The sequence below is a fragment of the Mustela putorius genome, unplaced genomic scaffold, assembly GCF_011764305.1.
Source record: "Mustela putorius furo isolate JIRA1106 unplaced genomic scaffold, ASM1176430v1.1 tig00001093_pilon_pilon_pilon, whole genome shotgun sequence".
Classification (NCBI taxonomy): domain Eukaryota; kingdom Metazoa; phylum Chordata; class Mammalia; order Carnivora; family Mustelidae; genus Mustela; species Mustela putorius.
The window spans coordinates 317,863-343,480 of NW_025421565.1; the positions used below are offsets into that span (position 1 = coordinate 317,863).

General features: G+C 50.1%; 2 long non-coding RNA genes across 4 annotated transcripts; both read left to right on the forward strand.

Annotated features, from left to right (window-relative positions):
* Positions 1 to 1,589: 1,589 nt before the first annotated feature.
* LOC123393948 lies at positions 1,590 to 6,509 on the forward strand. The gene is made up of 4 exons (XR_006608770.1): positions 1,590 to 1,670; positions 3,220 to 3,747; positions 5,536 to 5,609; positions 6,298 to 6,509. It is a non-coding gene; the product is annotated as an uncharacterized LOC123393948 (long non-coding RNA).
* Positions 6,510 to 6,802: 293 nt separating this feature from the next.
* Positions 6,803 to 12,678, forward strand: LOC123393950. 3 transcript variants are annotated; one of them, XR_006608774.1, is made up of 5 exons: positions 6,803 to 7,779; positions 8,233 to 8,828; positions 9,197 to 9,227; positions 10,071 to 10,163; positions 10,528 to 12,678. It is a non-coding gene; the product is annotated as an uncharacterized LOC123393950 (long non-coding RNA). The 3 variants fall into 3 exon arrangements; XR_006608773.1 differs by having other exon boundaries at positions 9,088 to 10,163; XR_006608772.1 differs by having other exon boundaries at positions 8,233 to 10,163.
* Positions 12,679 to 25,618: the final 12,940 nt, after the last annotated feature.

Here is a 25,618-nt window from a genome sequence, read left to right on the forward strand (position 1 = left end):
ATGCAGCTGTTTTTAGAAGGAGAGACACTGGAGGATAGCGGGGTGGTCTCATGGCTTGATGTGCAGGGTTTCCCGGGCCGTCTGCTTGATGCCTGGGAGTGCACGGGAACGGGCTGTGCCACCGGGTGGGTGGACAGAACACACGGCAGCTGCACAGTGGACTGTCTGCTGCTCTCCAAGGTACTGCTGGGCTGGGTTCTCCAGGCCCGGCCTAGGGAGGGAGACAGGAGACTGTCTGCTAAACCTACAGTCTCCAGAGGGGATCAAGAGACCTCAGAGTAGACAGGGGATGCTGGCGAAGAATGAGAGAGCAGGGAGGGACTCACGCCAGCCAGGGTAGCCTCACTTCCATCCAGCCTCCTCAGAGCAGTCCGCACGGCAAGAGCGGGCCACTCAGCATCATCCGTCTCCTTCCTGAAACCAACCCCTCCCAGCCCACATGGCCACCTACATGTCCGTTTGTACCATCGACTGCTCCTCGGGACTGGCGAGCTCAAGGCAAGCGAGTTCTCGGCCAGGTCCTATGCGACTGTTGGGAGTTTGAATCAGCTTGGGAGCCAAGCAGAACCCCAGGAGCCTGGGCTTCTACTGGCCTTCAGGACGGCCTTGGGCGACTGGGCTGACCTTGCAGAGAGGTGAGGGAACGTGGCTCAAGCTACCCATTCCTGGTCCTTCACTAGGGCCCCACTGGGCAGCAGAAACCACCACTTAGTTGATGTCAGGGCACCAAACACAGAGGTGAGTGAGGACTGAGGCTGGTCTCGTGGCCCTCGCTCTCCCTACTACAGAAACACTGGCACAGAGGGATTTGAGACTGTGAGGGCAGCTCTTGGTTCAGGGCTTCAGGACCTTTTAGCAGGGGGGGGCCGTGGGTTGGTGTCAGGGGCTCGGGGATCTCCGGCCACAGGGAAACGACGACTTTCCTGTCCCAGATCCATCCTTCATCAGGGTGGCAACTCTGGACGGTCCCTTCGGCACCCTATATTTCAGGGCCCTCCACCGTCCTCCACTGTGGCTTTACCCACAGCCAGCTGTCTAGCTGAGTCCCTAGGCGGTCCGTTCCTCAACACCTGCCGAGCGGCTGGGAAGCATCCAGTCCTCCCCTAGGTCCCAGGCACTCCCTGGACTCAATCACTTGGGACACCGTGGTGGCACACTAACGTCTAGGCCGGAGGGCAGGGAAACAGGGCACAGAGGGTTCTGGGGAACACTCTCGGGTAGGTGTGGCTGCTCAGTGGATGTGACCGAGGCCATCACGCGTGCTCACGGCGCTCTGTTGCGTGCTTTTCTGTCCTGTCTCTGCTCTATACAAGCCGTTGCCCACGGAACCTGTGGGTGTGGGAGGGGGCGGAATTCAGAGGACAGCACATGGTGACCCCTTCCTAAGTCCAACCTGGAGGGAGGAATGCCTGCTGGGCAGCTGGCGAGTAGGGGCAGGAGACGGATGGACTAGAAGGAAAGGACTTCCAATCCCCCTGTGGGCTCCTGACGACAAGGTGCCGACACTGTTCTCTATTTCTGTGCGTCTCCCAGAAATCTGTGGGGAGTGTCTCCTGGAGGATGTGGAGACGCCCCCCCCCCCCCCCCCCCCCCTCCACGACACCACCACAAGAAGAGAGTCCGGTTCTCGCTCCACAATGAGGTCTTCACCATTGAGGACCCCGAGGAAGGTACCTTGGGGATTGACTCATTACGTTAATCAGAGACGCATTCTGTCATTCAGTAGCACAGACATAACCGAAGCTTTTAAAACTGCTGAGACACATTGTCCTCTGATTTCACTGGTAGCCATTTCCCTCTATGCCGTCCGCCCGTCCCCTTTTAAGTCCACAAGTCACGATGAGATCCTCATTCAAACTGGATCCAAGGGGCACGGGAAAAAAGTGTCTACTAGCTGAAGGGATGGATCTTAGGTCTTTCTGGAACACACAGGTCCCTATAGGTCTCCCCAGGAAACCTGGTTCTTAGATGTGTAGGAAGGAAGAGACTATGTTTTTTGCCAGGAACGCTGAACAGAAAAATGGAACACAATACGACAGGAGGTTTCACGATGTCCCCCCTTCACTTCCGCCCATTAGCCACATCTTACATGGGTGTGCTACGTATCTTCAAAGGAACAGAACGACCTCACCACATTTGGGGAACTCAAGTACCCAGTACATTCCACGTGGTTACCGTTCTACAAATGGGGCCAGTGCATTCGGTGACGTCTTCTCATTCTGGAAACAGACAGAAATCTGCTCACTAATGTCTCACACAGCTGGGTTCCCAATAGCCCCAGAGAGGCACTGCCCCCAAATCCATCACGGGAGGAAAGAACACATTCAGTGGCATCCATACACATCATAGAGTGCAATTCAGGCGTAAGAAGAAACTAAGGTTTCCAATATTTGACGAAACAGATGGAACCTGGAAACTTAACACGCATTTTGAAAGCAACCACACAAGGAAAGAGGTACATGACACGATCCCAGGCTTTGAGGACACTCCAGTAGGGACATGCGTAGACCCAGAAAGTGGAAGGGACGGTGCAGGGAGGAAACGGGGAGGGCCGGTCATGTCGTCACGGGTACAGAGGTGCCATGAGATAGGATGGCAACGTTCTCCCCGTAGATGGCAGTGCGGTCTACAAAGCATCACAGATGTCACTGAACATCTGTGTTCAGTGTCACTGAACGGACACGTACTAACAAATACAACCCGTCCCCAATACTTAGATTCCATCACCAAAAAACGCACTACTCCAAGGCACGACAGAGGAGCGATAGGGTCACACAGCAGAGGTGCAGGGGAGACAGCTGAACAGGCCCCATGACCAGCTGAAGAAGTGGCAAGCTGGCTTGGCTTCACAGTGGGCAGGAGGGCTCAGGGGACTGCGCCCTGAAACCCAGGGTGCCTTGAGTGTTTCCCAGACAGACGCTGAGAGTTCCCACTGATGACATCCCCTCCGTTAGAAAGCCAAGGCCCCATTTCCCTTTTCCATCCTGCTCCCCTCCTCTGTGTTTCTGTGTACACCACTGCGTTCTGTGTACAGCACTGTGTACTGCGTCCACCACTGTGTCCACCACTGTTGGCCCACTGGCAAGTCAGGCCTGCTTGCTTGGTCACCCTTCACGTCCATTCCCTCTGGCCCCGCATCTACATCCAGCAGACTTAACTCCCCAAGTCATTCCTGAGTAGCGCAGCCAATGTCCTGACAGCTCCTCTCTGTTCTCCTAGACCCTGTGGAGAACCAGTCCAAGGACCTTCCTAGGAGCTGGACAAAGGAAGGTCCCCCAACTCTCCCTGAGGTAAGCTCGCCTCTCTGATTTCTCAGAGACAGAAATGGTGCTTCCTTGATTTCTTCCATCAGTGGAGTTTGATGAACATCTGGCACTTTACCTCCCAGGGGAAGGGGGCAGCAGTCTCCCCTCGTGGAGGAATGCTGGGTCTGACCTCTTACACACAGTGGACCCAAAAAGGGTGAGGACACAGGACAGCCTCAGTTACAAACTCCATGGGATCAAACAGCTTCTTCAGCAGAAAAGGTTTCTCCTTGAAAGAGAACGTTCTGCCTGTTGATCAGAATGGACTTCGGAGATTGAACTCAGGTGGGAGGACATGGACTCAACCACGGGACCTCATCCAATTAACTGCCTGAAGCCCTCCCCAAACCAAAGAGCTGGCCCAACAGAGGACAGGATGCTGGGATCCTCACTGTGTTTCCTTTTCCCCAATCGCAGGTAGACGCTGGGAGCAAGGACAGCTGTACGTATTTAAGACCATCGGGCTCTGGGAGGAAATCTAGAGTACAAAGAAGCCTGCCCCCTGATTCTGGGTTCCAACAAGGAACGGGGGGGTTGGGGGATACTGACCGAGACTGTCCGGTGAGGCACGGTCACCACGTCGAACAGGGCCTGGAAGAACTCGTACATAGGGAAGGGGTGATCTGTGTGCATGTGGGATGAAGGCCCTGTGTGTGCGTGGGGTGTGTGGGTGTGGGTGTGTGTGTGTGTGTGTGTCCCCATGCGTTATGCTTGTGAACACGATTGTGTGCCTTTCCCAGCTGATCTTTCTCACACTTCCATCACAATCACAGTGTCCCCCCCTTCCAAAACACTCTCATCACCCTGGCACACTTTACATATACTCCTTCCCCTACTCCCCACAGCTGTACCTGGAGGATGTTTCCCTCTGATTTCCTGGGATGGGCATGGTGCGGAGATGAAGGGTCCAAACCCTTGACCTCCTACTTGGAAAGCCAAGATTGGAGCTCAGGTTCCAATCTGAGAGTTGCTCTGGCCTACCCACCTGTGTTAGTCCCTCAGCCAGGGGGACATGCTGTTCCATGGGTGCTAGCTAGCAAAGGGCCATCAGCATCTGTGCACACAGCCAAATACCTAGATTCTATGATGGTCCCCGAAAGGACCCAACATGACACGGTGGCTTTCATGGACACAGAAGCCAGGGAAAGCTTAGAAGCCCACGTTCAAGAATACAGCCTGGTCCCTGGAGTCAAGTGCACAGAGAAAAAGCCACATCCTCGTGCTCAAGCCCACATGGCTGGAAAGCGTGTGGACCCGTGGAGGACAGAACAGGGCAACATCAGTCATAGCCGGTCTCAGTGTGTACACACGACCGACCAATGGCAGAAAAGCATCACGGAGGGAACTGACTGTACTTGATAAGATTTCCCTAAGCCTCAGGAAGGTTCAAATTCTCTAAGCACACACTCAAACACCACTGGCCAATAGGAAATCAAGGTGAAGCTTGGGTGGAAGCTTTGGACCCAACATCCCCGGAGCAAATCTCCTGCAAAGCAGGCCTACAGCCGATCAGCACACACTCCCAGACTCCTCTGTGTAAGCAACTTCCCACTGGTCAGAACACCTGGGAGGGTTCGGACAGCCACTGTCTTCAGGGGAAACACGCACACACACACGGGACAGCTCAAGAACAGTGGAAGGAATCTATCACACTCATCGACGGTGCCGGCTGTTTACGGAAGCTACGATGTCCGTGCTCTCCAGTGTTGCACATGGCATTTTCTGAAGACAAAGAAAGGATGAGTGAAGCAAACTACCAGGCTCCTTTCCTGAGGGTTGAATGCAGCCTGGCAAGCAAGGCTGCTTTTTATGCTGTGCAAGATCTTACACAGACGTGATGCATATAGTCGCAGCAGGTGGGGATCTTGGGCCCAGAGCTGATGTCCAAAGCAGCAGCGTGGGACACCTTAGTGGCACGTCAGTCAGGAGAGGTTATGGGACTCGGTCTTCACACAGAAGCCAGGTTAGGCTTCCCATGTCCTGGACTGGCTATTTGGCTTTGATCGGGCTCGCTTTAGCTAGAAAGACAAGAACCCTCTTCGCGTTTCCTCCCTGCTCCTCTCCCGTCCCGTTCCCCTCTGCACCAGGACAAGGCCCGGCAGCAGTGCGGCTCGTACCTCCTACGCGCCCGCCTGCGCACACTCCCCTCCTGTCCTCATCCATCCAAACTCCCCGCCTACTTCCTGAGCAGCCTCACCAGTGTCCTCATGGTGCCTCTGTATCCTCCTAGCTCTCCACGATGACCTGATGGAAGAGCTACTACCCACTTTGAGGGCCGAGGAGGAAACTCTGACTCTCCCTCAGGTAAACTCATTGTTCCTCAAGATTTTGTTTATTTGAAAGACAGAAAGACAGAGAGAAGGGGAGAGAAAGACAGATAGACAGACAGAGAGCGCACGAGAGCGCAAGCAGGGGGAGTAGCAGAGGGAGAGGAAGAAGCGGGCTCCCCTTTCGAGCAGGGTGCCCAATGTGGGCCTCCATCCCAGGACCCTAGGATCAGGTCCTGAGCTGAAGGCAGAAGCTTCAATGTCTGAGCCACTTGGGGCACATCGCTAAAGTCATTTTGTGCTTCTGAGGGACAGCCAGTGTTTGATTTCTCTTTCCATGAAAGTGTCTGAGCATGGACATGCCAGAGGGGAGAGACCATGTCCTTGGTGCTGAGAGCCTGCCGTGAGTTTATACCATTAACGGACAGCAGATTGAGACGGGCACCACCATTGCTTAGGCAATGGATGGTCGTGAGCATTTTCCACCAGGTCGTTCTGTCTATGGGAAATGGCTTTGGAATGAGTTGCTGACGAAAATGGATGGGGGAATTTTGACATGACATGCCGGAGCCAAGGACAAGGGGGTCATTTTCGGGAGGTCATTTCCTCCTCCTCTGGATCATAGACTCAATGACCGCATCCCATCTAGCTTGCTTACGACACACACCAAGGGCACAGAGATGTGTGCGGGGATCCTCACTGGGTTTCCCTTTCTCCAACTGCAGGAGGCGGCGACTGGATACACCCCATATGCTTATTCCCCCATCACTCCCTTTAGGGGGACAGATCTAACTCAACAAGGTAGGGTTTTCTCTCCTCCTTTGGTCTGGAGAGCTTCCCCCCTTCTGAGTTCCTCCCGGGAACAGAGGCTGGGGCGGACTGAACAAACGGAGTGTCCTGCAGAAACCCAGGACCCTGTGCTACAGTCCCTGCAAACCAGTAGTAGGTCATTCGGGCGGTGTGCTTGGTGCGTCGGAGGGTTGGGGCTCGCTTTCGCGTGGGTCGAAGCGACGGGACCGGGCGTGTGGGTGTGTGGACTGCGTGCGTTTCACCAGAAGACATCTCCCACTGAATGGACTTGAGGGCACGGGTCAAAGTTTCAAAGCCAAACCTCCTTCATCCCCGCTGCACACACCCCGCTAGGACACCACATTCCTCGCTGACCACAGCTCCACCTGGAGGGTTGCTCAGGATTCCCTTTCCTCAGACAGGGACGGGGAGAAAGGAAAGGAAGGGGCCCACATCTGTCCTAGCTCGGGACGTTTCTCAGACAGGGTCAAAACACAAAGGCATCAGAAGCTACTTTAGTCGACCCAAACATCTCCACCAGCCTTACAAAAACGCTCCCATCTTGAATGCACATAGAGGGAAGGCTCACTGGCAAATGGCAATGGCCAGGAAAGCTTCATCATTAGCTCGGGGCCCGATCCGACTTCCTGACAATCTGCTACATGGCCTGGTTAGAGAGTGCCCTTCTCTCGCCTGGCCTCCGCGCTCTCGTCAACTTGCCGGATCTTGACTGGGGGAGCTGGGTCCTGGGAAACTGGGTCCCCCGGACTCCAAGGACACACCCACATGCCACAGGAAAGGAAAGACTGGGAAGAATCAGCACTTTGCAGATGGGGACTCTGTTGGAATGGTCAGATCTCAGTACGTCGAAATCCTGGGTCTTTGGTTTTCCTGACCCTGCATGACTCAGGGACAAATAGAAACCTCTAGGGTACTTGTGCTTGCATTGAATGCCACCCTGCCACACAGTGTTCTTCTGCAGAAAATCAATCTCCTAGAAGAGGTGAGAGTTAGGTGGGAGCGGCCAAGAAACGGTCTTGACCATGACCATGACACAGTCACTGGTTGGAGGAACTTGCCTGTCAGTACGGAACGTGTCTATTAGTGTTTACCCTTTCTACTTGAAGAGGTCACCCTGATTCCACTCCCTGTAGCTCGATTTCGGAGTCAATATTTCTCCCTCCGTTCCTGCTCCTTGCCCTGACCTCTCTCGATGCAGCAGCAGCTTGCTCAGTCCATACCCATACCATACACTCCCGGTCACGCCCAATACATGCGAAACTCCCTGACCTCTTCCTGCCAAGCCCCACCAGTGGACTGACCATTCTGTGGATCTCTCCCTAGCTTGGCTGGATGGACAGGCGGGTGAACGTTCAACAGGAAAGAATGAGGAGGACGCCCCGTTTTACACCAGAGTGGTACGCTGGCCTTTCTTTGGGGGAGACACAAAACTCTTCTGGCTTTTTAAATCAAGAGCACATAAAAAAAATCTCAGCATGCACCATTGACAGGGTAGGGCGAAGTTTGAGAATCTGTTACCAAATGCGATCTAACCCCGAAGGCATTGCAGGAGGGCTGGGACAACCACAGCAGGATCACCTACCATCTGGAGGGCAGGGAGCTTTGATACGGGTAGCAGCTATTCCTCCTTACCACCTATTTTGTCCAGTGGGACCTGGAATGTGGGACCTCTAAGAAGACTGGGTGCATCTGTGGAGGACTCATTTTGCTCTCGTCACACTCTGTGGCTCACAAGCCTATAGCACACTTCCCCATCTGGTTTCCACCCATCCCCCAGGGAACAAAAGAGCCATGCAAACAGGACAAAGCCTGATTTGATGTTCATACTGTTTTCTTTTCTGAAATCACAGGTGTCCCTGCGGGAAGAGGACAGCGGTAAGTATTCTGTACTCTAGAGTGACTCACTTGTTTGCAACAACCTGGAAAAGGCAAAGGTCAGGCTTCCACGCAGGCTCCGCGATGAGAACCACCGATTCAGGTACTGGCAGGATTGAGAAGTAGGGTCGGAGTAACAGAAACGGAATTTCTGGGGAAAGACCCGTGGCCTCATGGCCCTGTCCCCAGAAACTACTGCGCTGCTATTAGGTGGTGCAGGTTTGGGGGCAGGCAGTAGGTGTGCCTTGGAGATGGACTATTTCATAGCCACCCTAGGCCCTGTAGCTCCAACAGGAGCCAGAGTTTCTATTCACATCCCTGCTCCTCTCCACGACCTTTCATCCTCCATCCAGGAAGGGTCCACGGCAGCTCAGTCCATACTGATGAGCTCACCACCTCCACACACTTGTCCACACGTGCACGCCAAGCAAAGCTCCCCGAGCGATTCCCAAAGAGTCCCGTCGGGGTTCCAACACCATCTGTGTCTTTCCACCTAGATCCCCTGGCTAGCTTGTACGATGACCTTGACGTGGACAGCACAGAGGGAGAGGTCCCATTGTTCACCAAGTTGGTAAGTTAGCCTTTCTTCAGGTGAGGTACAGCATCCCTTGTTTCTCTGATACTCGCAGTTAGATCCAAACACTTCAGCACGTACAATGTCCTTGGGTGAGGAGATTCTTGAGGGAGCGACTCTTAGCCAGGGAGACCCCGTTCCAAAGACCCTGCAGGAAAGAGCAGGTTCGGTTACAGTCCACAGGGTCGTGAGCTTTATCACAGGTGCTACTGACACCACCGTGCCACCCAATGGACCCAGGGCATGTGACCTCTAGGTGGATTCCACATCACTGCCCATGACCCTGCCCATCACCAAGAGAACAAAAGAGCCGTGCACACAGGATGAACCATGACTTGATGTTCACCATGTTTTCTTTTCTGAAGTCACAGGTGGCCCAACTGGAAAAGAAGAGTGGTAAGTATGCTGTCCTCTAGAGTCACTTATTGCTTTGGAGCAACCTGGAAATGAATGGGCGAGGTGGGGCTTCCTTGCAGGCTCCATCTTGAGAGCCATCCAGAATCCAGATCCTGTTGCAATAAGACTAAGGATTATGTTCTGGACCGAGACCCGAGGCCTCGTGACCCTAACCCCAGAAGCTACCATGCTGCTGTTAGGTGCTGTAAGATCGGGTGCTGGGCATGAGGTCTGTTTCCATGGGAATTCATGCGCTGTGATTCAGAGGGTTGGTGTGTGTGTGTCAGGTCGGTGAATGCTGTGCTCTCGAACGTGTCTGGTCCCCTCAAAATGGCGATTAATGGTGTCCACGTTCTCAGGGATGTTTCCCATCACTGTCACGTCATGAACGTCCATTCATGGGAAAACTCTTCAACACCTACAACTGAAAGAGGTGTTCTTCCCTTGCAAGTACACATCAATTCCCCCAGAAAACAAATCCCATAGCTAACTAGGAAGGGCTAGACTGTGCCCCAAAGACACAATTGTCTCCTTGTTACTGAGTCAGGGTCCATGGGGCTCTCCCGCCAAGGTAGGTCTCGGGCAAGAATGGTCACAGCACCTCCCTCTTGACACTGCACTCACACACACACATCTCTGCATCAGAGGCCCCACGATGTGTCTTCCCAACCTCATTGGAAGCACTGAGTGCTGCGAAACACTTCCTCCCTTCTACAGGCGTCTTCCCGGGCAGCCGTGTGCAACAGCCCGTTCGGGGATGACCCGCACAAAGGGGCCGTGGCCAGGAAACAGATGGGGCCAATTCTCTGCATTTCTCCATGGAGATCTACCATTTCCCTGCAGATACTGTGTCTGAGAATGCAACTGGCCTTCTCTCAAGGAAATCCCACACCCACCACTGGTCTTTGCTGGGGCTCTTGGAGGTGGGCCCAAAAGGTATCCTATCCCAGGGGGAATGAGGTCTTCTTCAGGGACTGAGCATCCCTGGGGGCACCTGGGCCCCCTCCATGTAGGAACAAAGGGTGCTATGTGCATCACAACGTGGTTAAAGAGAACCTCAACAGGGGTGACATGACAATCACCACCCATTTTGCTGGCAATCTGTCCATGCAAGAGGGCCTTGTTAGATTCGGAAGGATTGGGCCAAGAGACAACTCAAGGAAGTTCAGTGCCTGGGAAAGGAAACAGAGCCAAATCAGGGTTTCAGGGTTCTTTGGCAGACAACAAGACTTTCTCTCATGAGAAACATGTATTGGAACAGAATCTGATTTTCCAACATCTCTTTTCCTCACTCGCACAGGCGGGATCCACAGGAATACCTTTCGCTGCTCTTCGAGGACACTCAACGGGCTTTTCCAGGGTAGTTGCACCAGTCTGCATTCCATGAATTGTATACAAAGTCTCCAATTTTCTGCCTCCTTCCAACGTGGGTCCTGGGTTTGAATTCCGGGTTTGATTCCTAGCTACCCTAACAGACAATGCCACAGCTCAGCAGCCTTTGGATTTGCATTGCCCTCACAATGCCTTACGTTGAGCATCTTTTCGTACAATGTCTGTCTACTCAACAAGTAATTTGTTCCCTTTGCAGCACAGACTATTCCAGTCTTTTTCTCGAAAACCGGTGAAATCCCGGTTTTCTTTTGTTTGGTTGGTTTTCTGTTGTTTTCCCTTTCTGTCAGAAAACACACCTTTTCTGAAATAAGGATTGCCAAGGGTGTCCCCTACTGTGGGCTGCCTTTTCACTGTTTACTGTTTCAGAAGAGGATGCTTTTCCTGGGCGGTCCTCTTGGGAAGCATCATGATGCCAACATGAGGTGTCCACGGGCCTTTAGGGTAGGCCTGGTTTGTCATCACCACGTGACTCCTTGCACGGCTCCTTGAAGGATCTTTACCCTCAAAGCTACTCGTGCCTCCCTTGGCCGCTGCCACATGTCAAAGCTTGGTCTCTTTTGCTCATGGACTTTCGGGAATGGTGCACAAGAGATTCTGCTTCTTTCTTGGCATGGGCCCAGAACTGGTCATGCTCAGGACTTGGCGGCCCCAACCGCACTCTCCTGGGCAAGAGAACCGTGACACTATGTTCTGGTATGAGCCAGGAGGAGGAAGAAAGGTCTAAATCCTCTCCCTCATAACCTCCACTACCAAACCATCCTGGTTCTCTCCAAGCTGCTGTACCATCAAGGGGATGCCCAGAGCTGCAGAAGGAAAAGCATACTTGCCCTGGATTCACTACACAGGCTCCCGTAAACCACAGCTTCTGCCAGCCTTCACACCCCAGCCGAGTATGACCTGTGGACGTGTTCCCAAGGGCGGGACAACCCCATGCAGCTCCCCTGGAGTACCCCTGTCACGGGCCACGGTCCTCTGGGCCTGTGTGAATGGGCTGCTGGACCTACTTCACAAACTTGCTGCCCCGGGTCCACTCTACCTCTCACCAGCTGGCATCGAGGCATAGCACAGAGCTTCTTGGGAGCAGGGCCAGGGCGTCGCAGTTCTTCTTAATACCCACCTCGCTGGCCCACACAGCTGGCCATGCTCCCCACTCCCTATACATGCCCAAACAGCAAACATTCCTCAGGCCTGCCCAGGGCCCTACACACACCCCGACCCCGTCCATATCTGGCAGCCTCAGCAGGAGCACTGGCAGGAATCCTGTGTTTCAGTAACCACACCGCTGGACGTTTTCCAGGGCTGCCCTGAACAGCTGAGGGTGCCTGAACAATTTCCCATGCTCCGGTCTCCATTCAACCTCTCTAACACTTAGGGAAACAGAGGGCATTGCGTTCCCTGAAACACGTCCCTGGGAAGGTCATCCCAGTCCCTGGGCAGACATGGGCTGTGGGGACGTGGTGGGCCATCTCTCCCAGCACTTCCCCAGCAATCCCAGACCCATGACAGCTGCTCCCAGCACAGACGGATCGGGGGATTGATTCCAGGGGACCCAGGATATCTCCACTCTTTCCTTGGTGGCCCCCTCCTGGACAACAATAGTACTGGTGGAGCTTGGCAGGGGGAAGGACATGGAGCATCTCTAGGGGAGGAGGTGGAGGAGGAGGAGGAGGAGGACAAAGGAGACCAGGGAAGGACAGGAACAAGGACAGACGAAGACAAAGTCCCGCAGAGGCAGTCTTAGGGACAGTGACAGCCTCCAGGGGGGAAAGGATCACACAGCCAGGCTTCCAAGTCTTGGAGAGAATCAGAGGTGGGAAAAGCAGGTGGGCAACTGGAGACACCCCTGTACCCTGCGAAAATCAAGGGACCAAGGCCAGGGAGGACTCGGAGCTAGGGACGCACCCCACTGAGGGCAGAGCCCAGCATCCCCAGAGCAGTGGGGCGTCAGCTGCACTAACTCCCCTTTGTCCTCTCTCATGGCCAACCCCAGCATCCTCGCTGATCTCTGACCCGGAGAAGGATTCCACGGAGGACGACAATTCCGATGGAAGGAGCCACCCTGCGCCTGTAATGCACTTCCACCTCCATCTCTTGGGCTTCCTCTCTCCTCTGTCCATAAGCGCCTCCTCCCAGCTCTTTCCCTTTCCCTGCTTTGACAATGCCAACCCTGGAGGCCCTCGTCTCCGGCAGGAAATGTCCGTAGGACAGAGTTTCTTTTCAAACCTGCAGTCCCTTGAGAAGGACCTGTGAGAGGAGCAAGGTAACATTCCTCCAGGAAGCTCCGCACCATCATTCAATTCATGCCTTACTAGCAGGAAAAACAACATTCCCTTCACAAGAGCAAAGCCAACTGTATCCTGGGTGTCCTCTGTCCACCTGCCACGTTCTTACAAAACCTCCCTTTTGCCTGACCTCCTCCAATGCCATCCCAGAGAATCAGCCTACCGTCACGACCCCAACAAGCAGCCCTTTCTACCTAAAGGTCGTATTCCTGTGCTTTAATAAAAAGCACCTCCTGCCAGCACAGCCGTCTCAAGACTTCTTTCTTGACCATCGGCCTTGAATGCTAACCTCTTTCCTACATCAGTCCTGTCTCCTGTAGGGCTCCTGTGGAAACAACCCTGCAACACGGGCCCATTTCTGTCAACTCTTCCGACTCCATCCACCTCACCCACTGCACATTCTGTGTCCTCCGAGGACTGGACCCTTCTGTGATCCTTGCACTCAAACCCTCACATGGCCCCTCTCTCGGTCCTCGACGTGGTTGACGTTGCCCTTCTGAAACTCCCCAGCCTAACATCCTCGCTTTCTTTGTCTCGCAGGTTTATCTGGTCCAAAGGTTCTCATCACCAACACGCTACAACCGGTTTCTGCTCCTGAGTAGAGGACTCCATTCCTTTCCTTTCTCATCAAGCTCAAATCTTAACTCTCAGATGTTTGTCTCAGAACTTCCAAAATTCTTCTTTCCCCTAATGCCTCTCTACCAGTTTCTCTTCTTCCTTTTTCAAGCCGCCCTCCCTCCCTCCCTCTCTCCCTCCCTCCCTCCCTTCCTTCCTTCCCTACATGATCTTTTTCTTCCTTATATTCCTTCCTCCCTCCCCCTCTTTCCTTTTCTCCTTCTGTTCTGTTAGTCCCCACACAGCACTTTAGTACTTTTTCACCTAGTGTTCTGGGACTCACTCTTTGTGTACAAGACCCAGGAGCTCACGGCAATTCGTTCCCTATTATAAAGGATGAAGGGAGACCCACACGGGGGCATCTCAAAGGTCTGCTTCTCTGCAAGTCAACGGGAAGCTTCAGGGTCATGAACCCTGGCCTTCCACACTAGACACTAGAGCTGGACACGGGCTACGCTAAGCATTCCCCACAATCCCCTGTCATCCAAGACCCTGAGCATACGGGCTGTCCCACCAGAGACCTGAAGAGTTTCATTTCTCGGCTCAAATGGGCCTCGAGTCAAGCCGCCGCCCGAGTGTCGGGAAAAGTCACTGGCTTCAGCACGACTCATGGGTATATAGTCTTTGAAACGGAAACATCAAAAATTTAATCAGCAGTTGATGTGGTATGAGGCTACCATGTAGAAAGATCTATCTGAATTCCGGAAAGGAACAAGCCACGCGACTACAAGTGGCTTGCAGGGGTAGACGCAGCGACCGTTCCTGAAGGGAGGGGCTGGAACGCGTTCCTTGAGTCAGGAAGGGAGGAACGTGAGGGAGCGATCCTGCCACAGCCACTCGTGCTCTGGCCATTAGCACAGGGTTCACACTGCACAGGAACCCGGGCAATGCTGGAGCACAGCACGGAGAGGTCTCACGTGCCTCACCTCACTCCAGGTGTGCTGTGTCCTGGGAAGACAAGCCTTGTATTTGCTGACAATGTGGAAGAGCCTTCAGCCATGAGTCCCTGGTGCCAGGGACATCAGAGATCGTTCATCCTGGATCGCAGCACACCCATCTACCCAGTGTGGGAGAGCCTTTAGTCAGGGCTCTAACCTCGGGAGACACGAGAGAACTCACCCTTCCGAGGAACGGAGACATGATACACATGGGGGGAACAACTCCAGGGCAGTGCTCACCTCTGTACACAGTAAGACCACTGGAGACGCACCACAGCGATGGAAAGAAGGTGGGGGACCCTTGTTTCAGAGAGCTCTGCTCTTCTTCATGACCAGGACCTCACACGGGGTAGAAGTCATGGGCTGGGATTGCTGCACAAGAATCACAGCAACATACATCCCTTCGAGGCCATGGGCACATTCCCACAGACAGAAACCAATTGAATTTCATCTTCAGGGAAAAGCATTTAGGCCAGCCACACCCTTAGCCAGCACCCGAGGATCCACACCGGCGGCAACCCCGACAAATGCGGTTAACATGGAAGAGCCGTTCGATACAGCTCTCACATTTGGAGACACCAGAAAACTCAGAGCAGAGAAACCTGTGTCTGTCATCACTGGGGCCCCGCCTGTACCCAGAGCGCCCACCTTGCTCACCGCCACAGAAATCACACAGTACAAACCCTTGTCTCCCGTCACTGAGGCAGAGCCTTCAGCCAGAAGTGGGCCCTTTCCCAACACCAGAGAACTCACACAGGGAGAGCCACTAGCGCGGTATCCTGGTGGGAGAAGCTCCACGTGGGGCTCAGGCCTGAGGCTCCCGCTACCATCTCAGAATGTGCTTCATCCCTCACATGGGAGCGAAGGTGTAGGCACCCCTGGGACCCCCTGCATCATCGCTGTGACTGAATCAGAGGACATCCCATATGGAAATCCCATTTTTCACGGAGCCAACACAGGATGGACCTGGCAGGATTCGCACACAGGAAAATCCTCCCGGTCAGATGAGCCAAGGAATGGGCTCAGCTATCCCTTCTTCCCTAGCCAGCAATGACACCCTCACACCGAGGGATCACTGATCCCAATGCAACGAGGGGAATTTCTTCCCCGGACACTCCCATCAGAGAATCACTGGGCAACTACCTCCCAAGGAATTCCTCGGGGTGACTCTGAGATACAAACTCAGACACTGCAAACACAGACAGCGGGGCCCCGTTCTGAGGGATGCGGAATGCGCTATTCCAGTAACCAATAGCTAGAAATCAAGCACATCTGCTCTGATCCAGGAGTACTTCCATAAAGGCCAGTCTCACCGAACAGGCGGGTCTAACAACCGTGCACACTGTGCCAAGTAAGAACAGGGGACTTCTCCTTCAGGAGCTCTCACAACAGACACAGGTACTGTCTCTTGGTAGGAAGTGGGATCACGGGAAGTAACACTGCCTCGGATCCATGAGAACATCAAGTCGAGGGGGAACTCAGAGTCTCAGAACACAAGGTGATAGAAGTATGTTCACAAAAACATGAACCTATCGATGTATATAGATCACAAGGATGAATGGCCACAAGATTCAAAAAACACATGGTTTGTGATCTACCTCTCATGTGTCCTTAATTCTACTAATATTGTCCTCACAAAGCGCAAAGGATTTACAAATTAATTGCGTGCATAGAAATATATCTATTTACTTCACTTCACTTATTGGAGATCGACAGAGCTAGCGAGGGAGCAAGAACAGCTGGGATCCGGCAGCAGAGAAGAGGGAGAAGGGTGCCCAATACAGGGCTTGATCCCCCAGGATCCAGGGATCCTGACCTCAGCCAAGGGCAGATGCTTACCCAACTGCGCCACCCGGGGGCTGGCAAATTAATTTCATCTTTTACAAAGATGCTCTTCTGGAAGACAGGGCACCATTACCTCCACAGTTCAGCATCAGGCAGTGAGGGCTTCCTCCCTGTCTAGGAGAACATGGAAGCCAAAGGATTTTCTCCACCACCAAGAAGAGCTACATATCTCTGGGCCTGAGAGGGTATACAACCACTGCAGATGTGGAAATACTCCCTGATTCGGTAGATTTTACAACAGGATGGCGTTCTTATGGCCCCTTCCATAAAGACAAAGCCTGTCTAGGAATGCCTGCGAGGTTCTTTCAGTTAAGGGACCAGCTGTTGGCTTTGGCTCAGGTTATGATGTCAGGGTTATGGGACTGAGCCCCTTGTCAGGCTATGGAAGGAATGTGCAGCCTGCTGAAGGGTCGTTCTCATCCCCTGCAACACCCACTCCCCCGCAAAAAAAAAAAAAAAAAACAAACAAACAAACAAAAAAACAGGAGAGAGTGAGTGAGAAAGAGAGAGAGAAAGAACGTGTGCAGAAGTCCACTCACACATCCATTTGTAAAGATGCCCGGCATTCTTTGCTCTAGATGAATGGCCCAATAAAGCCAGTGTGGGCAGAAAGTTGACCATCAAGAGAATGTCTATTTATAAGATCAGGCAGCAATAACTCAGGACTCTGCTAAAAGGGGCAACCTGGAGTTCAGAAGTCTTGTGTGGGGCAGGGACTTGCAGAACCTTCTTCACATGTGCCACTAAATCATCTTCCCCAAGCAGCCAACTCTAGACATTCTGGTTAAGGGTACAACTCCACGTTAATCGACAGGAAGAGGCTCTCTTTGCCTCCGGAAGAAAGACAGAGGCCGGCAAGAAAGACACCCAAGTCAAGGCCTGAACCTCAACCCAGGTGGGAGGTTCAGAACCAAGACAACTTACCACCGTGATGCATGTGCACCAGCGAGACGATAGCGGTCACAATCCTGGACATGCTGCACTTCCATCTGCACTGAAGAGACAGAGGCCAGACGCTCTGGATGCTGCCCAGCAGGCCACATCCCCTGAGCCTCAAAGCGCCACCTGTAAAAACAAGGAGATCTTTCAGTCGAGGTCTCAGGACCCGCACATGGGGAGAAACAGTCACCCATGATGGAAGCAGGCCCCTCCGTCCCAGCAGGGAGTGCAGGTTCAAGGAGGCCAAAACCACAGGGCCCCGCCATCTGTCAAAGTCTTAGCATTGCTGCTGGAAGGCCTTCCCCTAAAGCATGCTTGGCGAATTGCCTGCCAGGAGTTCCATCAGGCTGAAAAGGGCCTCTGGTCTTTCCTTGCTAAGACATGCCTCTCATGGGCCCTGGTACTCAACAAGAAAAAAAAAAAAAAAAAAAAAAAACCAACAACGACTGACTACCTTCCCCTTCCACAACACCCTTCCACTTCAGGGTCCTGGCTATGGTAGAGTTCACACTGTGCACATTTTGCCCTGATAAACGCCAACCCTCCAATAAAGGACAGAGCAGAGTGTCATGCTTGAGCACCCCAGCGACTTGGCTGGCTGCTTTGGCTGACTGGGCTTCCCTCCCTCCCTCTCTCCCTGGCTCTAGTCCTTTCCAATAAGCATCTGCCTGGGCCCTGGGACTCTGACTGTCCCCTGGTGCCCCGGGCCCTGGGTACAGGCCGTCAAAGGCAGTTGAGGGGCTACAGACTCCAGCCGGCCAGCCCTGTGCTACCCTAAACCCAACCACCGTGGTAACCAACGTGGGCCCAGGTGCCTGATCCAACTGCAGCCCCCACCTTCCTGCTCAAACACAGGGTCGCTTCCGCAGCAAGGCACATCGGCCCCAAATAACCTGCCCCTTTGCCCACACCCCACCGGCCTGAATATCCCCTGGGGACAGAAGCCCCAGAAGACAACACAACCTCCATTCCAGGCAGTGCATTTCACTCATCCTCACGTCTTGCACAGGTTGTCTGATGGGTCCAGAAAAATCTGCCTACGGTATGGCCCACGTGCTGTTGTGATGTTAGGAACCCTTCACCTCCCCAGAGTTTGAAAGGTCACCTGACCCATTTTGGAGGGCTGTCCCAGCGACCACGCCCACTTCTCCTGCCAGCCTGGGACTCTGCCTGCAGAAAAAGAACAAGAAAGAACAAGAGTTGGTGATAATGTGAAGAAAAAGGAACCTTGTATACTGATGATGGGGATGAAAACTGGTGCAGCCATTATGGAAAACAATGTGGGGGTTCCTCAAAAATTTAAAAATAGAACTGTCATATGTTCCAGTAATTCCATTACTGGGTAATTACTCAAAGAAAATGAAAACATTTGAAAAGATACATTTATATTGCAGCACTATTTACAGTAGGCAAGATATGGAAGAGCCCGTCAATAGATGAGTGGATAAAAATGACGTGGTGTATATATAGATATATAAAGAGATATATAGAGATTATATAGATAGCTAATAGACTAGTACTTGGCCAGAGAAAAGAATGAAATCTTGACATTTGCAACAACACAGATAAATCTAGAGGGTATAATACTAAATGAAATAGGTCAAAGAAAGACAAATATCCTATGATTTCAATCATATGTGAAATTTAAGAAACAAAACAAAGCATAAAAGAGACCCAAAAAAAGAGACTCACAAATATAGAGAACAAACTGGTGATTACCAGAGGGAAGGTGCGTGGAAAGAGGGCATGAGACAATGAGGGTGTGTCATTTAAAAGGAAAAACAAAACTCTATCTGAAGTCAATATTATTGTCTATGTAGAAAATCTCAAGTATCTTATAAAAAAAATCTATTGGAGGTAATGAGGAAATACCAAAACATCATAGGATACAAGGTCAATGTAAAAAAAAAAAGTCAACTATTTTCCTATATCTGAATAAAGAATTGAATTCCAAATTTTCAAATGAAAAAAAAATACTCTTTACAAACACCCCTAAAAAGGGTACTCAAGTATAAAATCTAACACAATACATATACACAGGAAGACAAAACTGATGGAAGAAATCAAAGATCTAAATAAATGGAGAGTTCGTATTCATCAGTAGCAAGACTCAATATGGCTAAGAGGTCAATTCTTTCCAACTTAATCGATAAATTCAATGAAATCCAAGTAAAACCTCACAGTTATTTTGCAGATAATGACAAGAAGATTCTGAAGTTTACACAGAAAGGCAAATATCTAGAAGAGCCAACACACGGGACACCTGCGTGGCTCAGGTCATGATCCCAGAGTCCTGGGATCAAGTCCCGAGTCAAGCTCCTTGCTCAGAGGGGAGCCTGCTTCTCCCTCTGCCCTCTCTGCCTGTGACATCCCCTGTTTGTTCTCTCTCTCTCTGACAAATAAATAACATCTTTTTTAAAAAGTTTAAAAAAAAAATAGAATAGCCAACACAATGTGGAAGAAAAATGAGAGAATTCACCTCACCTGGTCTTGAGACTTACTATAAAGCTACTAGCCACCAAGACAGTGTGTTAGTGCTGAGAGAGACACACAGATCAACAGAACAGATTACAAGGACCAGGAATAGATCTACCAAAATAAAGTCAAACATTTTTTGACAAAGGCACAAAAGGAAATAAAAGGAGAAAAGATAGTCTTTCAACAAATGGTGCTCGAACAACCAAACACTCATGCAAAAGAAATGAAACTAGACACAGACCTTACACAAGTATTAACTAAAAATGAATCAGAGATATAAATATAAAAATACAAGAATAAAGAATACAGGAGAAAAATCTCTAGGACACTGGTTTGGGGGATGGGTTTTTAGATTCAACAGCAAAAGCATATTCCACGGGGGAAAAGCATGCGTTGGATATTATTAAAAAATAAAGTCTTCTGCTCTGTGAAAGACATTTTTAAGAAAATGAAAGGATAAGGCACAGACAGGGAGAAAATATTTGGAACACAGGTATCTAATGAAGGCTTTGTGTCCAACATCACAAAAGAGCTCTTAATGATTCAATAATAAGAAAAGAAATGACCAAATGAAAAATATGCAAAAGATTTGAACAAACTCTTCACCAAAGATATAAGGGTAGCAAATAAATACACAAACAGATACATGCTCCACATCACCTCAGTGGGAATATGCAGACAACATGACACAGGTACTGGAATGGTTACATCAAAAATAATGACAGTACCAATTTCAGGTCCAGAATCAGAACAACAAGATTCTCATTCATAGTTGGTAAGAACAAAAACTGATACAGCAACTTTGTAGAAATAGTTTGGCAATTTCTTGCGAAGCTAAACATACATACATACATACATACATACATAACAAACACAGCAATTTCACATCCTATGTTTTTGAAAACTTGTGTTTTAAAACCTACATGTGAATATTTCTAGCACCTTAATTCAAATGGTCCCAAACTGGGAGAATCAAGCATCCATGGGTTAACCACTCTGAAATCATGTATGCAACTCTGAAATCATGTATGTGTATTCTGGAATTGAACTATCAAATAAATGAAATCCTGATGTTAGCTGGATTCTCACTGTTAGTGCAGGAGATTACAGACAAGCAAGGAGAGAAGGTTAGAATGTTCCATCTGGTAATGCTTACAACAGGAGACAACAGTGGGAATACTTAGCTTACTATAGATAAAGATGGTGACATACTAAAATATTTTTAGACACATGTATATTCATGAGTGAGTATACACAAACTCCCTGTTCAGTTAGCTGAGTGGGTCTTTGAGCAATGACTTAAAAGTCACAACAGACACACCTAGTCCCCCAATCTTGGTTTCTCATACTATGCTCCAATGAAAAGAACCAGAACTACTTAGGGGGGGGGGGGGAAATGGCTAATTCTAGGGCAGGAAAGACATAAGATGAACCTGGAAAATCTACTGCCACAGAGTAAGGTAGAAATATTCAAACAATAACAGGGTATGTCAATAGACACAGGAAGCGACAGAAGGTGCTTTTTTTAAAAATTTATTTACTTGTTTTTGAGAAAGTAGAAAAAGGAGAGAAAGCATAAGCAGCAGGGAGGAGCACAGGGAGAGAGAGAGAATTTCTATTTATTTATTTATATACTTACTTACTTATTTCACAGGCAGAGATCACAAGTAGGCAGAGAGGGCAGACAGAGAGAGAGGGGTGAAGAAGGCTCCCTGCTGAGCTGAGAGGCCGATGTGAGGCTCGATCCCACGACCCCGGGACCATGACCTGAGTCGAAGGCAGAGGTTTTCACCCACTGAGCCACCCAGGCACCCTGAGAGAGAGAATTTCAAGCAGGCCCCACACTCAGCAAAGAGCCCAAGGTGGGGCTGGATCCCAGGACCCTGAGATCATGACCTGAGCTAAAATCAAGAGTCAGACACTCAGCCAACTCAGCCACCCAGGTGCCACTAGAAGATGTTTTTACTAACCAACCTGGGACAACTTGAGCAACAAAAGAAACAAGGTATCATTGTACTCGAACCAAAATATAAAATAACTAGCCACGAATTCATGCTGATATAAATGGATTAGTAAATAGGAGAGAACAGAAAAATCTCCTATGCAGAATTCCTGATAATTTATGTACATAATCATGTAGCTACTCCAACAGGAAGGAGGTATAGTGTAAGTGGTATAGTGTAATTGCCCACTTCCTTCCAAGGAGTACAGTATGAGGACAGAGAAAACAAAGTAATAAGTCATGTCCAGAGCACTAACCCTTGATATGATAAGACCAAAGGACATTTTATCTCTGTGGTCTTCCTCCAAGAAACCCATAACCTCAGTCTAATCATGAAAACAACAGCAGACAATTCCCAGTTGAGGGACATTCTACAAAAACACCTAATTGTACTCCTCAAAATTGCCCAGGTTATCAAAAACCAGGGAAGTCTGAGAAATTGTCACAGCCAAGGGGAGCCTAAAGAAATGACTAAGTGAAAGGTGGCATCCTGAAACAGAATACCTGCATGGGGGGAGAGAACACCAGGGTCAACTATCAAAAGACAAATCACATCCCATAAAATAAGAGTTTGCAATCCATAAAATGGACAAGCACTAGTATCCCTAATCTATAAAGAGCTAGACACTGAAGAAGAAGAAGAAAAAAAAAGCCACAAACCTAAGAGCAAAATGGGCAAAAGATATGAACAGAGGGTTCACAGAAACGTAAATACACCTTTCAGATACATGAAAAAATACTTAACCTCACTCATAGGTAAGAAGCTTGCAGAGATAAACTTCATAAAATACGACGTTTCTCTTTCCACTGCCAAAATTCCAGAAGTTGAACCACATGTTCTATGGGGAGAAGCGTGGACAACCAAGCACTCAGGTGGTGTCGATGGGAGTGACACAAAATGATACCAAAATCCTGAATGATCGAGTTATCAATTCTATGCACCCGTTGACCTGGCAGCACACTTCTAGGAATTTACCTGATAGAAAAAACCTATATGTACAAGGTCATTCACTAGAACATTGGTTTGTAATAGCAAAAGGTTTGAAATAGTGCATAACTAATAATAACCAGTTAACTAACTATGGAACGTCCATGCTTGAATTACTGTGCAGTTATAACAAAGAAACAATCCATGTTCCGTTTAGATACAGATGTCTTGGACAGACTTTTAAGAAGTGACAAAAAATCAAAGAAAGAACAGAAAAAATCATGTATAGACTCCTTACTCAAAGTGTGGCTCCCTGAGCAGCAGAGTCAGCTTCACCTGGGAGCTTTTTAGAAATGCAAAACTCAGGGCCCCCACCAGATCTACTAAATCAGCATCTGCATTTTAACAGGATGCCAGTGGTATACAGCTGCATCTAAGTTCTGAAAGCCCTAAAGATGATGGATTCCCTTCTAAATAACAGTAGGGGGCATACAAGAGTATCTTTTACCTGAAAAAAGCAGCACTGGTAGGACAAACAAGACAGACAGACATATCTACAGCAGGAGGACCATAACTCCAGTTTGTCTGGGACTGTCCCGATATAGCCAGTTGTCCCATCATAACTTTATGGAACCTCTTTCATTCTCAGTGAAAGTGTCTCAGTTGAGATGAAAAATGTCACCCTTCCTAGAGGGAACATCACTTTACCTTTAACCATGTTATTACTAATTCAGAAGTATTTTATTAAAAAGAGAGAGAGAGAGAGAGAGAAAGAGAAGACCAGTCAGGAAAAAACACAGACTGAAGAAAAGCAGTGAGCCAAGGATGGTTGGGCAACAAACCCAAGGAGAGGCAACGTCTGGGGCAAAAGGGAAAGACAACTTTGTGAGGAACAGTAAGGGGATGTATCAGAGATAAGAAAGGAAAGCTAGCAGGCAGGTGTCAGAGACAACAGAGACTGAGGGTTATGCTGCAGGATGGGCAAGTAAGACTAAAGCCAAAAACTGGATGTGACAATTTGGTAGCCTTTTCCAGAGCTGACTCAGCTGAATGTCGAAGAAGCAAGAATGCATTCATGAAGTTGAAGTATGAATGAGAAATGCAGAAACCAAAGCCGGAACAGTCGGCTATTCAAGCTAGAGATGTGAACAAGCAGACACAAACCCTTAGGGAGAGTCATCTGGAGGACATGTGGTCCCTCCATTCCACCAGATCTTCAAAATCCTATACTGGATCAAACAGGATCATGAGAGGGCTGTCCACTCAGACCTCATTGTTCGGTCCCCTGAAAAGCATCCATTCACTTCTAGTACAATGCTGTGTCTATCAGAAATGATTATAGGCAATTTCAGTGTTGTTATTAGAGAAATCAAAGGAAGTTTTACAACTTGCACAACTCTGTGAAATTAAGAGTCCTGCTTCTCATTCTACCAACTGTTCTTTGAATTTGCTTGATATACTTGATACACTTCCCTTCAAGTAATTCTTGCCTATTTCTATCTTTTCGGGTTTTTTTTAAGATTTTATTTATTTGACAGACAGAAATCACAATTAGGCAGAGAGGCAGGCACAGAGAGAGAGGGAAGCAGGCTCCCTGCTGAGCAGAGAGCTCCATGTGGAGCTCGATCCCAGGCCCCTGGGATCATGACCTGAGCCAAAGGCAGGAGCAATCACCCACTGAGCCACCCAGGAGCCCCTCTATTTTTTTGTTTTAAAAATATGAATCCTTTCAAATTTTAGAATACTCATTTTGAAACAAAGTGGAAATAAACAAATGCTTACCTGGGATGTTCAGGGAGGGGTGATGACAGAATTTCCTTCGCTATGGCTGGTGAGCCTGGCATCAGCTCCAGAGTGTCCCAGAGAACAAAGGCCACCAAACCATGACAGCAGGCCCATGATATTACCAAGTACCACCTTACACTTCCAGATATGCCTGCATTTTAACAGGATGCCAGTGGTATACAGCTGCATCTAAGTTCTGAAAGCCCTAAAGATGATGGCCAACTGGAAACCCAGCGATCCTTAGGCCTGGACCCGACTGCTCTATGCCCATGGCTCCTAACTCTGGAAAGGTTCTGAAGTCCACCACACTGCAGAGGCCCCTACGAAAACGTGGAGGACAGGTGCTTTAGCAACGGCAACAGTTTCAGGGAAAGGCGGTAAGAAGAACCAGGAGTGCTGTCATCAGTCGAACTCGGACTGCTGAGGCCAAAGCCTATCAGCAAACATGTCTGCCCCCAAAGCAGAGATCCTAGTGCCCACCTGTTGGTTCTCATTGGCAACAAATCATACAAGCATTTATCCGGACTCTGACAGGCCTTCCTCATCCTTGTCGCCCATGAAGCAATTGACAGAAAAGGCTCTTCTTCCCAAGCCAGAACCCCCCAACCCGATATGGGCCTGAAATGCTTGCACGTTCCAAGAATGGCCCTCCCAACCCAAGGAGCCCTTGAAAGCCTGACTGCGGTTCAAGGAGACTGGGGATTCGATAAGGGTCCCTAGCTGGGACGCAATGGCCATGAAGCTCTAACCTGGGCCCATGGCTTCCCCAAGCTCCAGAGGCCGCCAGACATTTGGCCTGGGCCAAATGCATGGGCGCATCATGAAAACCATCACCGACCCAGCCGACCTTCCCCATTTTAAGCAATGGTGCACGGGTGCTTTGTTCCACTGACGTGGCCACCTGGCATCCATCGTTGCCCCTCTTTGGGAATGGAGGATGTCGTGGGGCATGGGGAAGTCCTTACTGAGTACACAGTCAAGGCCCACCGTGTCACCCCAAACAGGATTTCTCAGTGAAATACGGGAATGATCCCAACGCATAAAGCAGTTCTACAGAACACAAAGGCTTCAGAGGTGGTAACTGCTGCACAAGGTGGAGCCTGTGCCCATCGAAAGACACAATGCTGTGCATACATTCCCCATGATCTCAAAGAGAACTCTGGGTTTCTACCAGACACCACTGCTCA